This window comes from Somniosus microcephalus, chromosome 2 (genome assembly GCF_052327205.1).
Source record: "Somniosus microcephalus isolate GS21.2 chromosome 2, FLI_Smic_1.0, whole genome shotgun sequence".
Lineage (NCBI taxonomy): Eukaryota > Metazoa > Chordata > Chondrichthyes > Squaliformes > Somniosidae > Somniosus > Somniosus microcephalus.
Genome location: NC_140988.1, coordinates 264833574 through 264852632, shown reverse-complemented (window position 1 = coordinate 264852632; position 19059 = coordinate 264833574). Strand labels below are relative to the sequence as shown.

General features: G+C 48.4%; 1 protein-coding gene across 4 annotated transcripts in view; it reads right to left on the bottom strand.

Moving 5' to 3' along the window:
- LOC147123367 (3',5'-cyclic-AMP phosphodiesterase 4D-like) overlaps positions 1-19059 on the bottom strand; it is a 480913-nt gene that overhangs the window by 256851 nt on the left and 205003 nt on the right. The gene's annotated exons all lie outside the window — the stretch shown is intronic.

Sequence of the window (19059 nt, the reverse complement as noted above, 5' to 3'; positions counted from 1 at the left end):
GCAAAATACTGCAGATGCTGGAAATCTGAAATAACAACAGAAAATGTTGGAAATACTCAGCAAGCCAGGTAGCATCCGTGGAGAGAGAAACCGAGTTAACGTTTCAGGTCTGGGGCCCTTCGTCAGTGCTACCTGGCCTGCTGAGGATTTCCAGCATTTTCTGTTGTCATAATGATAAGTTTTGATATCGGACATATAGGGGGGAAATTCAGTTGCTTGCGCCTCCCGTTAGCGCCTTAAGAGGGCACTAATGGGGCGCAAAGCAACTAGCGCCCGGGCACGGCACTGTCCACGCCTCCCGCTAAATTCCGTGGGATGTTAGTGGTGGTGCTAACCATTAGCGTTGCGCCGCTACCGATGACATCATTGGTGTGTGCAGCGCTCCGCTGACGCCCCGGCCGCAATATTTGGCAGCGCCCCCTGATTTACCACCGGACGCTATGTCCAACCGGTTCAGGGGGGCCTACCTGCAGCTGGGGAGGTGCAAATTAAAGGAGAGGTGTGGGGTGGCAATTTTTGTTGTTGGCCGCCTGCCAGCACCTGCCTGCACTCCCGTCCCTGGCCTCCTGAACCCCCCCCCCGCGGAGTGCCAGGTGCGTTCCAAGAGCCCGGCACTTCTCTTCGGTGCCGGGCTCTTTTGCCTACACTCCCGATCCTCGGGAGCCCAGCTGGGCCCCAGATCATGCTGCACAAGGCCCCTCCCCTTTAAGAAGGGGAGGAAGGCCTGCAATACCACAGCGTGACGTGCCGCAGCATGTGGTGCTGCGGCACGCTGCGCCATGATATTCAGTCGCAGCGCCCTAAGAGGGATGCGGGGCACCTCCAGTAGCGCCGCGCTTCCCTTTGGGGCGCTACCACTCAATTTCCGGCGGGCGGCCGCGAATGCTTCCGGGGCGCTACTTTTAGCGCCCTGGCGAGGCTGGCGCCCCAAACGGGGCTATACTCAATTTCACCCCCATAATATTTTATGATACATGATAGTCCATGAACTGCACAGAAATAGTATTCCACAGAAAATAACCAACCAGCCAGGAAGAAATATTGGGCCATAATTTGCTGTGCAAGTAAATCGAACAGCATCTGCTATTAGTTAGACTTTCCCTTACACGAGTAGCTTAACCAAGCAGATTGAAAGACTGAAATTAACAGTGCAAGGACTGAGAAGGAAGTGTAAGTTAGAGTAGCGGAATTCAATGTCAAACCAGGTACATAAGAAAGAGGGAACAAAAGATTGGATTAAGAAAGAAAGGAAAAAGAAAAATGTTAATATTTTTACAATCTCCAACAACTATTAAACCTTAAAGGAATGAGGCTCCACACTTGTAATGGTTCATTTTCAATGTCACTGCGGTTGACTGGCAGTAATTAACACTTATCCCATCGTTAAAAGGGTACTTAGACTGAAGTGAAAAAGACTTAACTTTCTGTTGCGAGTTTTGTTCATATCTACTGCGCAAATACAGCAACTTCAGGCCATTCAATGCATGTCAATGGTGAGCCAGACAGTGAGGTGTCGGGCCCGATTTTCGGCTTGTGTGGGAAATGGTCGGATTTCCCCGAATGTGGGGTTTCTGACACACATAAAAAAGTGTCAGCCAGCCCCACGCAATTTTCCCTCAATTGGCCAATTAATTCCCAGCATGTGGGAAGCCTTGCTAATTGTCTAAATCGAGTCAGGAATCCCCACAGTATGATGTCATCATTCGTGGTGCTTTCAAGGTCCATAGCAAGCACTGCATCATCTGAAGGCTTCCAAATGAACCATACAGGATGGCATAAGGAGCCTTCAGCAGCTGTGGCCAGTGCCAGACCCCGAGCTGCCTTCAAATTCGATGAGGCTTCACTGCAGGCATTATTGGATGGGGTTAGGGCCCACAGGGAGGTCCTCTTCCCTAGGTCAGGGAGGAAGAGGCCTCCCACTGAGACCAATGCTGCATGGATGCAGGTGTCAGCAGATGCCAACTCGCTGGGAGTCACCAGAGGAACCTTGGCATTATATCTCTAACTCCTTCCTTTACTCCCCCACAGTACCATCCAGAGCCCCCGTCCTCACTGTGGAGGAGGAAGAGGCTGTGCAGCCAGACTCCTCAGAGGAAGCTCCAACCGCTGAGGGTGCAGCGTCAGCAGAAGTAAGCACACCCAGCACCAGCGCAGACACTCACACCTCGGGGGGACCTTTGGGACATAGAGTAGTGTTGTCACCTGGTGTTTCACAGCTGACAAGTGAGCCTCAGCAGATTCTGGAGACAGGGACAGCAGTGGAGAGTCCTCGTCGGAGGGCGCAGGGCTCTGCCAGCTCAGCTCAGCTGCGCTGCATCTCGACCCTCTGCCTCTGGGTCCATCCGCAAGAGAAGAGGTGATGGATCTCCATGCACAGATGCAGGAGTCTCTGGCAGGTTTTGTCTCCAGGGTCGCTGCGAGTGTGGAGCGAATGGAGGAGTCCATAGCGACCATGAGCAGAGCCTTTGTGGAGTCATTGGTGCATGAACGCAGCACCATGGAAAGGTTGGCAACCTCCATGGAGGAGATAACTCGCCAGCATACGGAAAACATGGTGAGTGCTCATAAGAGAATGACATCTCTTGAGGAGCGTTGGCCATCTGTTGAACAGAGAAACCAGATCTTCATGGAAGTCCTTCTGAGTAGGACTGCCAGTGCAGAAACGGGTCCCACTGGCCCCCTAAAGCGCAGCAAGGTGCTCTCAAGCCACTTCCAAGCGCTGGCCCCTTCTGGCTTGTGCAGCCTCAGGTGAGTGAGCAGCAGCCTGGTGCTCCTGGTAATCATCCTGCTGTTCCTGGTTCTGCTGCTGCCACCTCTGCTGTTGGAGATCCTCTAATGCCAGGAAGGGAAGGTGCCAAAGGCCTCCCATGCTTCTAGCAGATACCTCGGTTGAGGAGGTCCTGAGTTAGGGTGGTGAGAGGGGCTTCCCAGGAGCTCACACTGAAGAAGTGTGTGAGGCTCCAACTTTCTGCAGCTGCTCCTAAGGCTTCAAATAGTTCCCCCAAGCCTTGATCAACAAGGTCCTGCAGCCTGCAAATGCTGCCTCTTTAAATATCTTCAGCCCTCAGCGACCTGCTGCTGCAAGCAAGCAAGCCAGCTGTTTTCACGCCAGCTCTCATCGGCGGGGTTCCCCGCAGGCGGGTTTCAGGTGGGGAAAGCCCCAAAGTCGCAACGGCACGGGAAAATCCACTTCAACAAGCAGATAATTGCTTGTTAGTGCTCCGACAGCCAGTCCCGCCAGCGGCGGGCGGGACTGAAGCGGGGCGCGTGAAAACGGCAGTCCGAAAGTCGGACGGGGCGGGGAATCAGGCGGGGGGGGGGGTCCCGACCCGCTTTTTCCGCGATTTTCGGACCACAGCCGCATGAAAAGCCGCCCGACAGCTGCCCGAAAATCGGGGCCGTCGTGTTCATGAATCTAAAGGTGGAGCGGAACGCGCATCTTGGACAGCAACTTATGGATTTCCACGTATAATTTTGCATTTGCCCTCGCCTGAAGTTACTGTAGCATTTGTGTATCAATAACGGCGAGCGCCTTTAGCCTCACCATTATTTTGACAGCAAATTATAGCCCAATGTAAGTTATGTTTAATTATATATGCTGAAGTATTGCTAAGGTACTTTGAGTGCTAGAGGGAGAATTTGCAAACCCTTTGTTCAAGAGATTAAATAAGTTGGTTAGAGATCATGGTTCAGCAAGTGTACATGGTCTGAAGGTACAAGCTTGCTGAGCCTAATCATGTTTTCTTATTTTGCACTTTATGTTCTAAACATCATTCAACACTGGATATAACTAAGGAAGGACAACTGACCTGGCAAACTAACCATAGAACCTTCTGATGCAGTCTGGGTGCTGCTGATCATTTTTCAGCAAGTACTGACAGGAGATTTCTATTTGACTAACGGTCTGTTTTCATACCAGAAAAAGACTACGGGATTAAAGTGGTGCAGACAGTAAAGCAATGTCAAGTGCAATCCTCTTCACTGTGCCTGCACTGCATAGTGTTTGAAGACAATAAGCTGACATTTGTTTAATGTCAAAGCAGTTTAAAGCACATACAGCGTGATGCATTGTATTTTTGGTGTGTTTTTACTTTTTCTGCAATTTCACTTTCTGGAATCGGCATAACTTTTCTGACCAAATGAGAGCTGTAGACCTTCTCCATGTGTTCTACCAATGCATTTCATGTTGGAGGTACACAAGAGTGGCCCATAGTGTCCGCTTTGAAATTCCCTCCCTTGTGCTGAAATGTGTGGTTTCCACTTGACATCTTGGCTGAAATTGGGAATTAAATATGTGGGGAACTCCATCTTAAACTCCAGGACAAAGCAATGGAGCTCCAACATGTTGCCTCACCATGACAACCGCATTGCCTATTTATCTCTCTCTCTCTCTCTCTCTTTTAAAGATATTTATTTTCTCTACTCCATTTTAAGGTTCCACATACAAAAAGAGTTAGACAGACCACGTGCTCCTGGGCCTTTGCCAATGCTTCTCTAGTAATTGGAGGAGGTAGTGTGGAATGACTTGTCCATTAATGTTCTCTATCTTCCACCCTTTAGGAAAACTAGCCTCTCTTGATGAGCTGGCTCACCAACATGCTGTATGGCTGGGGAATTGCGGGCCTCCATAATACTGCATTTAGATATACCAGCGCATTGTACAACCAGGCTCCCAACAGATTTCTTATTTTAGACATCATTTCTTTCTTGTTCCAAGAAGTATCAGTGCATTCAACATAAGCTGTGTCACAAAAAACTTTTCTGTTAGTATTTCCACGCTACATCGGTAATGAAGACTGAGTATACACAAATTGAATATTGATTACAAACTTCCAGATTTACTAGTTAAAAAGCACCTGGCCTGATCTTTGGGATCATAAGTTTGACACAATTTCTGTCAGTTACCGTAATCTTTCTGGAGCAGTCTACATGTATTGTAGTCACTAAGGGGGTGAAATTCCCCTCATTTCACCTCCTGTGGGAGGCGCTAACGGGGCGCAAATGGCTTTTCGCCCCCTGAGGTGATAACCATGCCTCCTCCTGTGAAATTCCATGGGAGGTTAGTGGCAGTGCTACCGGGTATCGGCCCGATCTTCTGTGCCCAGAAATTATGACATCATCTCCGGGCGCAGCACCCCGGTAGCGCCTCAGGAGAAAAACTCGCACTCACGGCCAGAAGCAGCGCTGGGCGATGTTACCGACTGCTGGAGGGGTCGTGAACAGTGAGGTCCGGCTGCTCGCAGGGCACAACTTAAAGGCGCGGTGGGCGGCCAGCCCAAAAAAAAAGCCAATTTCAAAATAAAATTATTTTCGGACACCGGTCGCGGCGTCCATGCCACGATCGCTCAGCCCAGCACTTGAGGGCTGATCGCGCGGCACTCCAGCTCCCTGGTGGCCCAGAAATCTACAATGAAACCTGCATGGCTCGCAGTGTGGGGCCCTTCCCTTTAATGCAGGGAAGAATCCCTGCAACGCGGCAGCACCACTCGTTGACATTCCCGGATCGGGACATTCCCTGCCTCTTGTGCTCCAAAAAGCAAGTGGAGCGCTTGATTTAGCACTCCACTTCCCTCTTGGAGCAAAAAGAAAGAATTTAACAAATGTTGAAAAAGGTTTCCAAACATTTTTCACTTAGCACCTTAAAAGGCCCTCTAGGGGAATTTCTCCCCCAAAGGGTTTTAAAAGTTAATGAATGAGATGGCTAAAAAATCTCTCTGATCCATGGTTTGAGAGGCCTAGGTTTATGTCAGGGCCATTAGGAAAGATTCCAAGAAGGAATGATGTGGCCAGAATTTTAAAATTTATTTTGTGGCTAAAATTAAAAAGGTAAAGAAATTTAAAAGTAAAACAGAAAAAGTCGATTCTGGACATAAGTGCAGAAACCGATAAAATAGGAGAGAGAAAAAATACATCCTCATAACCATAAAAAAATCTTTAATTATGTTATCTGGACTACTAATTTTGAATCAGGGCTATTGATTTTTCAGTCCAGGCACCAGTAACCCCCCAAAACACAATTTTTGTTCCCTGTTACAGTAATTATGTAGCAATCCAAGCATCAATTCAGCATCACAAGAGACAGACTCCAGGCTGCACTCAAAATAAGTCACACATTCAATATTGTATCACTGAGCTAAAGCCAATCTATCTATGTCAGGAGCCGTGTCAGCTCTGATGAATTGTGTTCTGCTCTCTGTACAAACACGGCATCTGTTTATGGTTAAACCCCAATTTGTTATCCGTCTCTTTATGAAAGTGCATTTTTCAGGTTAAACCCACTAAAATCTTGTCTTGCATTTGGAAAAGTAGCAAACTGACAAGGACTAAAAAGGAAATTCCACCGGCAGTGAAGGAGTAACCATTTTACAATTTGTGAAGTGGTGAACAAGTTGAAACAATACTTCCTGCACTGGATTATTTACCGATTAGACCTTTTAACGTACCACATTTCATAGAAAAAGCGAAACAACCGAGTCCTTCATCAAAAAAGTCAATACATATAAAAGAAAGTTACAAAGAGAATAAAGGAAAGCAGATAGTGAGAGGAAAAAAGAAGCCTATCTTTACGCCTAATTCATAACAAGTAGCACATTTTTGCACTAATTTCAATCACATAAAAATTCATTTGTAAGCAAACTGCAATCTAATGACAATCAGCAAAATCTTCAAATCCTGTAACACTATAAAAATCAAAGGATCATTCAAATGAGATTATGTTGAAGTTATACAATAGACATCTGGCAGTCATCCCTGTGCTTCAGCAGGCAAACACCATCTCATCTATCTTTGGGACATATCTATCAACAAAGAGAAATCCAGTTTAGGCATTTTGTCAGCAAGTGGAGTTGGTTTGCTGCAACAACCTGACAGACTTAATACTGTGCTTAGACACTGCTGCAGAACTTGCTGTTTTCAACATGGCAATAAATAATGTGGACAACCAGATTTGTGGTCATCAAGTAGTCACAGAATGCCAAACATTTGAGAACCAAAATAAATGTTTCAGAACTGAAGTTAAAAGGGACAGTTTATTATTAAAAGATATCGTCACCCTGTAAAGGGACTCATGAGACACCTCCGTAAGTTTGTAAACAAGGAATATACAAAGACATGGTGATGCCCATGTGTTACTAATTACTTGTGCCACTAAATTATCTCTATTTATGTATAGTTGATCTAAAATTTGGATTAGAAACTGTAATAAAGACATTGCAACATTTTCATTGCAGCAGATATACTGTTTTCTACTTCAAACATTCTGGGAAACTTTTGGCGATTCAGAGAGGGATGACAATATCACTTAAAAGGTTATTGCATACATACCTGAAAAGGAAGACTATTCTGAAGGGGATTGACAGGGTAGATGCTGAGAGGTTGTTTCCCCTGGCTGGAGTGTCTAGAACTAGGGGACATAGGCCTAGAAATTCAGTTGTTTGCGCCAGCCGCTAGCGCCTTAGGAGGAGGAGATGTGGGGCGCTAGGCGGCTAGCGGCCGGGCGCAGCGCGATCTGCGCCTCTCCCCAACTTCAGTAAAGATTTAGCAATGGCGCAAAGCCTTTGCGCGTGCTCAGCTGCGCGCGCAGATCCTGACGTCATTTCATCGTGCAACGCCCTTTGTGCGCCCCAAACCGGAAATTCAGTGGTGCCGGCCTATTGCGCGCCTGGCGCCCCTAGCGACTGGTAGAGGGGAACGGTTCCCAGTCGCTGCGGGGCGCGGGGGGCGCAAATTAAAGGGCACTCCTCCTGCTGTAGAAATGGCAGCCATTTTGCAACACTCCTTCTTTGTGAGAGACGGATCTTTGCAGAGAGACAAAGGTAGAGAGCTTTCTGGTTTGGCTCAACACTCGCACAGGTACTTGTGGCTTCAGGCCACAGCTTTGCACTTGTCTTTAACTTCAGAGCCATAGCATTGATTGGAAACATATAATGGGGGCCGCAATGGGTGCAAACGTTGGCCTTCTCCATAGTCCTGGGCGTTGTACAGATCAAGCAGCAGTGGTCAGGCCTTGCTTCAGGGCTGCAGTGTGCAAGGCGTGGCAGGCAAACAAATCCACCCTCCCCCTTTAAGAGCTCACCGGCGCCAGAGTGTCTGCCGTCAATCAGCAACTCGCCGCACCTGCGCTGCGCCCGCCCTCGGGGGTATCGCCCCGGGCCGCCGGCTTAGCGCCTAATGATAGTCGTGCATCGCCTGTTTTAGCGCAGCAGCAGCCTCTTGGGGCGATGCCACTGAATATCGGCGAAGGTGGCGCGAAGTTGCGCCGGGCGCAAACTTTAGCGGCCGCCCGGCTGTAGCGCCCCAAACGTGGCTATACTGAATTTCTAGGCCATAGTCTCAAGATAAGGGATAGGCCATTTAATAATGAGAAGAGGAGGAATTTCTTCACTCTGAGGGTTGTGAATCTTTGGAATTCTCTGCCCCAGAGGGCTGTGAATGCTGAGTCTTTGAGTATATTCAAGGCTGAGATAGATAGTTTTGGACTCTAGGGGAATCAAGGGATATGGAGATAGGGCAGGAAAGTGGAGTTGAGGTTGATGATCAGCCATGATCTTATTGAATGGCGGAGCAGGTTCGAGGGGCTGTATGGCCTACTCCTGCTCCTAATTCCTATGTTCTTAAAAGGATATATGGAAAGCTTACATGCCAACCACCTTGGGGCCTGATCAGCGTGTCATTGCTGACAAAAATTAGCACAGCCAGCCAGGCCCCAACCCGCAATCGCCACCCACTCCTGCCCCTCCCCCAATCCTGCTCCTCCCAAGTCCAGTGACCAGAATGGATCATTGTCGCCGCATAATGCTGCTCCCACTATTGATGGCTGGGATTGAAGCCTCTGTATACTGACAATGGAAGCTCGCACTGGGAGCAGCATTAAGAGCAACTAGAACCTGATCCAGTGCATCAACCCCCAGACTAAGGTAGGAGGAGGGAGTAAAAGAAGATATCAGATATTGAATGGCAGGGAAAGGGAGGGGGGATTGGCAGTGAAAGGGAGGGGGGATTGGCAGTGAAAGGGAGGGGGGATTGGCAGTGAAAGGGAGGGGGGATTGACAGTGAAAGGGAGGGGGGGATTGGCAGTGAAAGGGAGGGGGGATTGGCAATGAAAGGGAGGGGAAGATTGGCAGTGAAAGGGAGGGGGGATTGGCAGTGAAAGGGAGGGGGGATTGGCAGTGAAAGGGAGGGGGGATTGGCAGTGAAAGGGAGGGGGGGATTGGCAGTGAAAGGGAGGGGGGATTGGCAGTGAAAGGGAGGGGAAGATTGGCAGTGAAAGGGAGGGGGGATTGGCAGTGAAAGGGAGGGGGGATTGGCAGTGAAAGGGAGGGGGGATTGGCAGTGAAAGGGAGGGGAAGATTGGCAGTGAAAGGGAGGGGGGATTGGCAGTGAAAGGGAGGGGGGATTGGCAGTGAAAGGGAGGGGAAGATTGGCAGTGAATGGGAGGGGGGATTGGCAGTGAAAGGGAGGGGGGATTGGCAGTGAAAGGGAGGGGGGATTGGCAGTGAAAGGGAGGGGGGATTGGCAGTGAAAGGGAGGGGAAGATTGGCAGTGAAAGGGAGGGGGGATTGGCAGTGAAAGGGAGGGGGGATTGGCAGTGAAAGGGAGGGGAAGATTGGCAGTGAATGGGAGGGGGGATTGGCAGTGAAAGGGAGGGGGGATTGGCAGTGAAAGGGAGGGGGGATTGGCAGTGAAAGGGAGGGGAAGATTGGCAGTGAAAGGGAGGGGGGGATTGGCAGTGAAAGGGAGGGGGGATTGGCAGTGAAAGGGAGGGGGGATTGGCAGTGAGAGGGAGGGGGGATTGGCAGTGAAAGGGAGGGGAAGATTGGCAGTGAAAGGGAGGGGGGATTGGCAGTGAAAGGGAGGGGGGATTGGCAATGAAAGGGAGGGGAAGATTGGCAGTGAAAGGGAGGGGGGATTGGCAGTGAAAGGGAGGGGGGATTGGCAGTGAAAGGGAGGGGGGATTGGCAGTGAAAGGGAGGGGGGATTGGCAGTGAAGGGGGGGTATTGGCAGTGAAAGGGAGGGGGTATTGGCAGTGAAAGGGAGGGGGGATCGGCAGTGAAAGGGAGGGGGGATTGGCAGTGAAAGGGAGGGGAAGATTGGCAGTGAAAGGGAGGGGGGATTGGCAGTGAAAGGGAGAGGGGATTGGCAATGAAAGGGAGGGGAAGATTGGCAGTGAAAGGGAGGGGGGATTGGCAGTGAAAGGGAGGGGGGATTGGCAGTGAAAGGGAGGGGGGATTGGCAGTGAAAGGGCGGGGGGATTGGCAGTGAAAGGGAGGGGAAGATTGGCAGTGAAGGGGGGGTATTGGCAGTGAAAGGGAGGGGGTATTGGCAGTTAAAGGGAGGGGGATTGGCAGTGAAAGGGAGGGGGATTGGCAGTGAAGGGCGGGGGGATTGGCAGTGAAAGGGAGGGGGTATTGGCAGTGAAAGGGAGGGGGGATTGGCAGTGAAAGGGAGGGGGGATTGGCAGTGAAAGGGAGGGGGGATTGGCAGTGAAAGGGAGGGGGGATTGGCAGTGAAAGGGAGGGGGGATTGGCAGTGAACGGGAGGGGGGATTGGCAGTGAAAGGGAGGGGAAGATTGGCAGTGAAAGGGAGGGGGTATTGGCAATGAAAGGGAGGGGGGATCGGCAGTGAAAGGGAGGGGGGATTGGCAGTGAAAGGGAGGGGGGATTGGCAGTGAAAGGGAGGGGGGATTGGCAGTGAAGGGGAGGGGGGATTGGCAGTGAAAGGGAGGGGATTGGCAGTGAAAGGGAGGGGGCATTGGCAGTGAAAGGGAGGGGGGATTGGCAGTGAAAGGGAGGGGGGATTGGCAGTGAAAGGGAGGGGGGATTGGCAGTGAAAGGGAGGGGAAGATTGGCAGTGAGGAGTTGCGAATGGCACTGAACACTGTGCAGTCATCGGTGAACATCCCCATTTCTGACCTTATGTTTGAGGGAAGGTCTCTGATGAAGCAGTTGAAGATGGTTGGGCCTAGGACACTGCCCTGAGGAACTCCTGCAGCAATGTGTTGCGGCTGTGATGATTGACCTTCAACCACCACAACCATCTTCCTTTGTGCTAGGTGTTGTGTATGTACCTTTAAGAGAATAACTGGTCTCAGACTGCAGTACCGGCAGTGACCACCCCTGTATAAAAGGCGCTAGAGAGCCTCTGTTTGTTAGTTTCACTATTGACTTCCACCAGTAAAGACTTGTTTGTTTTCACTCCTGCTGTCCGTGTCTCAATCATTCACGGACTTAACACTGGTGACGAGTAAGAAATGAACTTACTGCAACTCGGCAGCACCTCAGACGACGTTGTTGAAGGTCGGAGCCAGAAGAAAGAAAAAAAAATAGAGTCCAAAGAAACTCGAGAAACGGGTGTCGACCGTCAATCATCGGGTTGAAAACTTGCAGGAGAGACTTTCCAGAGCCAGGCTGGGTTCCTCGGTCTGTGGTTTCCCAGCTAATCGGGCTGGTGGCAGGTAGTGCTCTGATCCTTCCTGGGCTGCGGCGGGCTGAAGCTCGATCGGGTGGCTTTTCAACGGGGCCGGGCAGCGAGTCGGGAAGCAAAGAAAGAGAGAGAGGGTGGAGCACACAGGGCACGGCCGGTGCTTCGAAGCCGGGCATCGTTCGGACCTAAGAAGAGGGAGGGAAGTGTCCCAGAGGGTCCGCTCCACGACGGGAAAATAATAAAAGAAAAAGAATCAATATTTAACGCGCAAGAAACCGTGGAAAGCAGCACTAACAACAGCAGGGAAGAAGGCAAAGCGCGGGAGGCGCCATTTTGTTAAATCGGGGAAGAAGGCAAAGCGCGGGAGGCGCCATTTTAGATTTGCAAGATGCCGAAGACTGGCTGTATCACTGCTTTTGATAATACATTAGAGGACTGGACCACGTATGTGGAAAGAGTCGAGGTATATTTTGAGGCAAACGAAATAGCGGAGGGGAAAAAGGCATCGATATTGCTAAACTTAATGGGCGCTAGAATGTACGGCCTATTGCGGGACCTGATTACTCCAGCCAAACCGAAGGCGAAGAGTTTTAACGAAATTATTGCTGTCCTACAGGAACACTTAAACCCTGCACCGCTGTTGATAGCAGAAAGATTTAAATTCCACAGGAGAACTCAGCACAAAGATGAGAGCAATGCTGAGTATCTTACGGAACTACGCAAGCTATCAAAGCACTTCCAGTTCGGAGCATGACTGGCAGATACCCTACGGGACAAATTTGTCTGTGGACTCCTGAGTGAAGGAACACAGAAGAAATTACTCTCAGAGAAAGAGCCGACGCTAGATAAGGCTTTCAGCGTGGCAGTATCGTATGAAGCAGCAGCCAGGGGAGCTGCAGAAATTCAACAAAAACCACAGGAATACGGCACCCACGAAATGACACGGGGATTTGCAAAATGTTATCGCTGCAGCAGAACTAACCATGACCAGAAGGACTGTTGGTCCAAAGACAAAATATGCAGACAATGCGGGAAGATTGGACACATTGCACGAGTTTGCAGGTCTGGGAAGAAGACCAGCGACAACAAAAAGGCTACTAAGGAACCGTACAAGAAAGTAGAAAAGATGACGGACAGTAGTTCCGAAGACCAGATGAGCGATAGTGAATCCGGAAACAGGAGACTAAGCTGTCTCAAACTTCACAATGTAATCGCAAAAGAGGATCACCGAACCATTTGGGTCACCCTCACGATAGCAGGGTCCCAAGTTAAAATGGAATTGGATACAGGATCAGCGCTAACCGTCATGAATCGACGAGACTACGAGCGGCTATTTTCACACATACCCTTGAGAGAGACATCCATCATCTTGACGACGTATACAGGGCAAAAAGTATACCCCAGAGGAAAAATAAGGGTGCCTGTCGAATACAATGGCACGAAAATACGGAAATTGTATCTCTACATACTGCCAAATGGTAGACCACCGTTATTGGGACGGGAATGGATCAGGAAGATAAACTTAGATTGGCATTCCATTCATGCAATGATGGTGGACGGTAAAAAAGATGAAGACGTCACTCCTGGACGATTGTCAACAATCTTAGCTAATGCCAAAGAGGTATTTCAACAAGAACTGGGCACGCTTAAAGGCGTAACTGCCTCAATAAAAATAGAAGAGAATGCAGTTCCCAAGTTTTTCAAAGCAAGACCGGTACCATATGCAATTCACCCAGCCGTCGAGGCAGAGCTGGAGAATCTGGAGAAGGCGGGCGTGTTGTCTAAGGTCGACTGGAGCGAGTGGGCAACACCCATCGTTCCTGTCATGAAGAAAACGTTAAGCAATAAGTCCGGAGAGCCAAGGAAGATTCGCATCTGTGGGGATTTCAAGGTGACGGTGAACTCTGTCCTTCACACAGTACAATATCCTCTTCCAAGGATAGAAGACATCTTCGCCTCACTGTCTGGAGGGAAGCGTTTTACAAAAATTGATCTAGCACAAGCATATTTGCAGATGGAGGTTGAAGTGTCCTCTAGGAAGTATCTCACGATAAACACTCACAAAGGTCTTTACCAGTATCATCGATTGGTATTCGGAGTAGCATCGGCTCCGGCGATATGGCAAAGAGCGATGGAACAAGTCCTGCAAGGGATTCCGGGGACTCAGTGTTACTTGGACGACATCCTTGTAACAGGTGAAGATGACAGTGAACACCTTAACAACCTAGAACAGGTGCTCACCAGACTACGGGAACATGGGCTGCGAGCCAACCGCCCCAAATGCGAATTTTTTAAGAAACAGATATCGTATTGTGGCCACGTGATTGATGAAGAGGGGTTACATAAGTCCCCTGACAAAATTGAAGCGGTTGTTAAGGCCCCAGTGCCTGAAAATGTGTCGCAACTGAGGTCATTCCTTGGGTTGGTGAATTACTATCATAAGTTTTTGCCGAATTTGTTGACAATTCTGCACCCACTGAACGCCCTGCTACGAACGGGGGTGGCATGGATATGGAACGATGATTGTAAGCGTGCTTTTCAGAAGAGTAAGGACTTAATCACTTCAAGGGAAGTATTGGCTCACTACAACCCAGCACTGCCAATCAGGCTGGCGTGTGATGCATCTCCCTACGGCATTGGGGCGGTACTGTCACATAAATTCCTTGATGGTTTAGAGAGGCCGATAGCTTTTGCGTCACGCTCGTTAACTTCTGCCGAGCGTAACTACGCCCAGATTGACAGAGAGGCCCTCAGCCTAGTGTGGGGGGTGAAGAAGTTCAATCACTATCTGCACGGTCAAAAATTTACTCTACTAACCGATCATCAACCTCTTGTTTCCATTTTCAACCCTCAGAAGGGCGTACCGATAATGACGGCACAACGGCTGCAGAGATGGTCCCTTTTCCTAGGGGCACACCAATATGACATCGAGTACAAAGGAACTAAACAGCATGGAAATGCTGATGGATTGTCACGCCTACCGTTGCTGACGGTGGAAGAAGAAGACCTTGCAGTGGATCCAATGGAGGTATTCCACTCGACCATAGTCGAGTGTCTCCCTGTGACGAATGCAAACATAGAAAAGGAAACACGGACTGACCCGACACTATCACGGGTCTATGATTTAACGGTGAAGGGATGGCCAGCACATGGCGAACCACTGCTGCCAGCATTCTCGCCGAGAAGAGAACAGCTGTCAGTGTGCAGAGGAACCTTGATGTGTGGATCCAGAGTAGTAATTCCACCTAAGTTGACGGATAGAGTACTCAATGAGCTTCATGAGGGTCATCTGGGTGGGGTAAAAATGAAGAACTTAGCCAGAGCGTTTGTGTGGTGGCCGTGAATCGATAGAGAAATCGAAGAGATGACCAAGAGCTGTGCAGGATGCCAGAAGGTCCAAAACGCCCCACCACAAGCTCCTCTGCATCCATGGGAGTGGCCCTCATCTCCATGGCAAAGGGTGCACATTGATTTTGCTGGTCCCTTCATGGACTCGATGTTTTTAATTGCGGTGGATGCACATTCAAAGTGGCCAGAGGTAATAAAAATGTCCTCAACCACCACGGAAAAAACTATCACAGTTTTGCGAACCATATTCGCCAGGAATGGGCTGCCTGAACAGATTTGCTCTGACAATGGACCACAGTTTGTGTCTGAAGAGTTCCGGAGGTTCTTAAAGAACAATGGCGTTAAGCATTACACATCTGCCCCATATCATCCAGCCACTAATGGATTGGCCGAGAGGTTTGTCCAAACATTCAAGAAGGCTATCAAGGCAATGTGTAATGAAGATATACCCCTACAACACAAGGTGGACAACTTCTTGTTTGCCTACCGGAATGCGACACATGCGGTTACCAACCAAACTCCAGCCATGATGTTCTTCAATCGAAGACTACGATGCCGCTTGGATTTGGTTAAGCCAAACGTCTGAAGAGATGTGGAGAACAGGCAGTTTCAGAATATGAATGAAAGGCCGACCAGGAGTTTTAAGATAGGTCAACCAGTTTTGGCCCGGGACTACCGCACTGAGAAATGGCAGCCAGGAACGATTTGTACACGACAAGGACCTCTCATGTATACCGTGGACGTTGGGGAGAGCATTGTAAGACGCCATGCTGGCCAGATTCTAGAGTCACTGGAAAACGTCAACTCCACACCACGATCTGATACACCTGGTAATGAAATTGACGTTCCAATTGCAGCTACCACAGAACCGGTAATATTGGAAGCAGATGAACCAAACAAAGACATTGATCCCGACGCAACATTGCCAGAAGTACCTGATACCCCAAAGAGGCGTTATCCAGACAGAATCAGGAAGCCTCCTCAAAGACTGAACTTATAATTGCTTAAACTTAACCAATGTATCTAGCAACAGTAATTGTGATTGTAATTCGTTACCATTTAGTTGTTAAATGAATGTTATGTACTGTTTATCTAAAAGGGGAGGAATTGTTGTGTATGTACCTTTAAGAGAATAACTGGTCTCAGACTGCAGTACCGGCAGTGACCACCCCTGTGTAAAAGGCGCTAGAGAGCCTCTGTTTGTTAGTTTCACTATTGACTTCCACCAGTAAAGACTTGTTTGTTTTCACTCCTGCTGGTCCGTGTCTCAATCATTCACGGACTTAACACTAGGTATGACTCCAGCCAGTGGAGAGTTTTCCCCCGATTCCCATTGACTTCAGTTTTACTAGGGCTCCTTGATGCCACACTTGATCAAATGCTGCCTTGATGTCTAGGGCAGTCACTCTCACCTCACCTCTGGAATTCAGCTCCTTTGTCCATATTTGGACCAAGGCTGTAATGCGGTCTGGAGCCGAGTGGTCTTGGTGGAACGCAAACTGAGCATCAGTGAGCAGGTTACTGGTAAGTGTCGTGTGATAGCACTGTCGACGACACCTTTCATCACTTTGCTGATGATTGAAAGTATACTGATGGGGCGGTAATTGGCCAGATTGGATTTGTCCTGCTTTTTGTAGACAGGACATACCTGGGTAGTTTTCCACATTGTCGAATAGATGCCAGTGTTGTAGCTGTGCTGGGTAGCTTGGCTAGCGGTATGACTAGTTCTGGAGCACAAGTCTTCAGCACGACAGCCGGGATGTTGTCGGGGCCCATACCCTTTGCTGTATCCAGTGCGCTCAGCCGTTTCTTGATATCACGTGGAGTGAAATCGAATTGGCTGAAGACTGGCTTCTATGATGGTGGGGTCCTCCTCCTGAGGTCCCCACCCAATTTGCATACTTAAGCAGATTTACGCCTGTTTCAGATTGACAGGTTGCTTGTCCATTTACAGTGTGCCCGATAATTGCATCAAGCAGACATTGGGCACCAATGGGCCAGCTGAGGTGCCCCCTCCCTCCTGATTTTCAAGCAAAAATGGAACAAGCTAGCAGTTGTTAAATTGTCCCACTATAGCACCAGCAATAGTTGCTTTTATTCCAGAGTGCTGAGAGAGACCAGGAAGAAGATTTGTGAGACAGTATTACTCATTATGAGAGAGAGTTACAGGACACTGGGGAGATACCAATAGCTGGAGAAAGACTAACATGGTGCAGAAATTCAAAAAAGGTGAGAAAGGGAAGATCCTGGAAGTAACATTTCAAGAGGACTGTGGAAAAACTTATGACATATTGTACCTAGATTTCCAAAAGGAATTTGACAAAGTTCCATATGAAAGACTATTAGTTAAACTTAGAGGATGCAGAATTAGCCCTGGGAATGGTTAAGAAACTGGCTGAAGGGTAAAAACCAAGAACTGATTGAAAGAATTATTTTGAGGTGAGAAGAAGTACTGAGTGGGGTGCCCCAGAGCTTGTAGTTGGAACCATTACTGTTTCTCATCTATACAAATGGACTGGACTCAGGAACTCAATGCAAAGTGGTCACATTTGCTGATGACACTAACAAGATGGGGCAGTGAAACTGGATGAAGTAGCTCAGAAGTTACAGAATGAGTTGGGACAAAATAAGTACATAGATAAAACAATGACAGATCAAGTTTAATGTGGACAAGTGCAAGGTACTGCACAAAGAAAGGAAAAATAAGCAACACACACACTCCAAAAACCATGTTGAAATAACTAAGGATGAAGTTGAAAGAGACCTACGAGAATTGGACTCAACATTAAACATGTCCAACTAGTGCAGAGCATTAAAAGAAAGACAGACTTGCATTTACATAGCGCCTTGCACAACCTCAGGATGTCCCAAAGTGCTTTGCAGCCTACTTTTGAAGTGTAGTCATTGTTGTAATATAGGAAAGGCAGCAGCCAATTTGCACACAGCAAACTCCCACAAACAACAATGTGGTAATGACCAGATAATCTATTTTAGTGATGTTGATTGGGGGACCAGGATAGTTAATTGCCCAGGCCACCGGGGATAACTCCCCTGCTCTTCTTCAAAATAGTGTCTTGGGATCTTTTCCATCCGCCTGAGAGAGCAGACGGGGCCTCGGTTTAACGTCTCATTTGGAAGATGGCACTTCAGATAGTGCAGCACTCCCTCAGTACTGCACTGGGGTATCGGCCTAGATTTTTGTGCTCAAGTCTCTGGAGTGGGACTTGCACCCACAACCTTCCGACTCAGAGGCGAGGGTGCTACCAACTGAGCCATGGCTGACACCCAACTGAGCCATGGCTGACACCCAACTGAGCCACGGCTGACACCCAACTGAGCCATGGCTGACACCCAACTGAGCCATGGCTGACACCCAACTGAGCCATGGCTGACACCCAACTGAGCCACGGCTGACACTTAATCAACAAAGTTAGTTGAATGAGCAACTACCTAGCCAAGTAGTTGAATGTAAGTCAAAGAAGGTCATAATTAAATTGCAGAGTGTTCTGGTCGGACCACACTTTGACTACTGTGCAAATATCTGGTTGTTGCAACACAAGAGAAACTTTCAAGTGCTGGAGGCAGTGCAGAAAAGAGCAGCAAGATGAGCTCCAGTGTTAGAGGTCTGAATAATGAGGAAAGAATAGATAGATTTGGGCTTTTCAACCTGGAAAGGAGGCATCTAAGAGGTGATCTTATAGAGGTGTAAGATATTTATCAATATGGAAATGGCAAATCCAGAATAATACTGTAAAGTAAATTGCAAGAGTAGGATACGGGTGCACAGATTCAAACTAGTAAAAGCAAAATTTGGGACTGATATCAGCATATTTTAGTTGATAGCGAGATTAACACATGGAATAGACTCCCGAATAGACAACTGAAGGCAAAAACTCTGGAATCATTTAAGAGACAACAGAAGGTGATTGTGGTGGATGGATTAAGATGGGCCAAATGGCCTCGCTCAACCGTAATTATCTTAAGAGAGGAGGTTTTTTTTTTAATTGAACTTGATCTTGGATGTCCCACTGATTCGCTTTGGGCAAGAACGAAAGCAACACAAAGCTAAACATTGATGCAGGAAAATAATAATCATCCTAAATTTAGGTTTCTCATCTGCTGAGAAATGTTGGCTTATATGATGTCAATGTCTGCAAGTCATCCTCAAGGGACTGCTGCTTTATATTTATCAAGCAACGAGTACTTACACATTGATAGACCAGAGCCATTAGCACAAAAGACACCACTGACAAATGCTTCAATATTTGTGGATTAGCCGAGAAAAGAA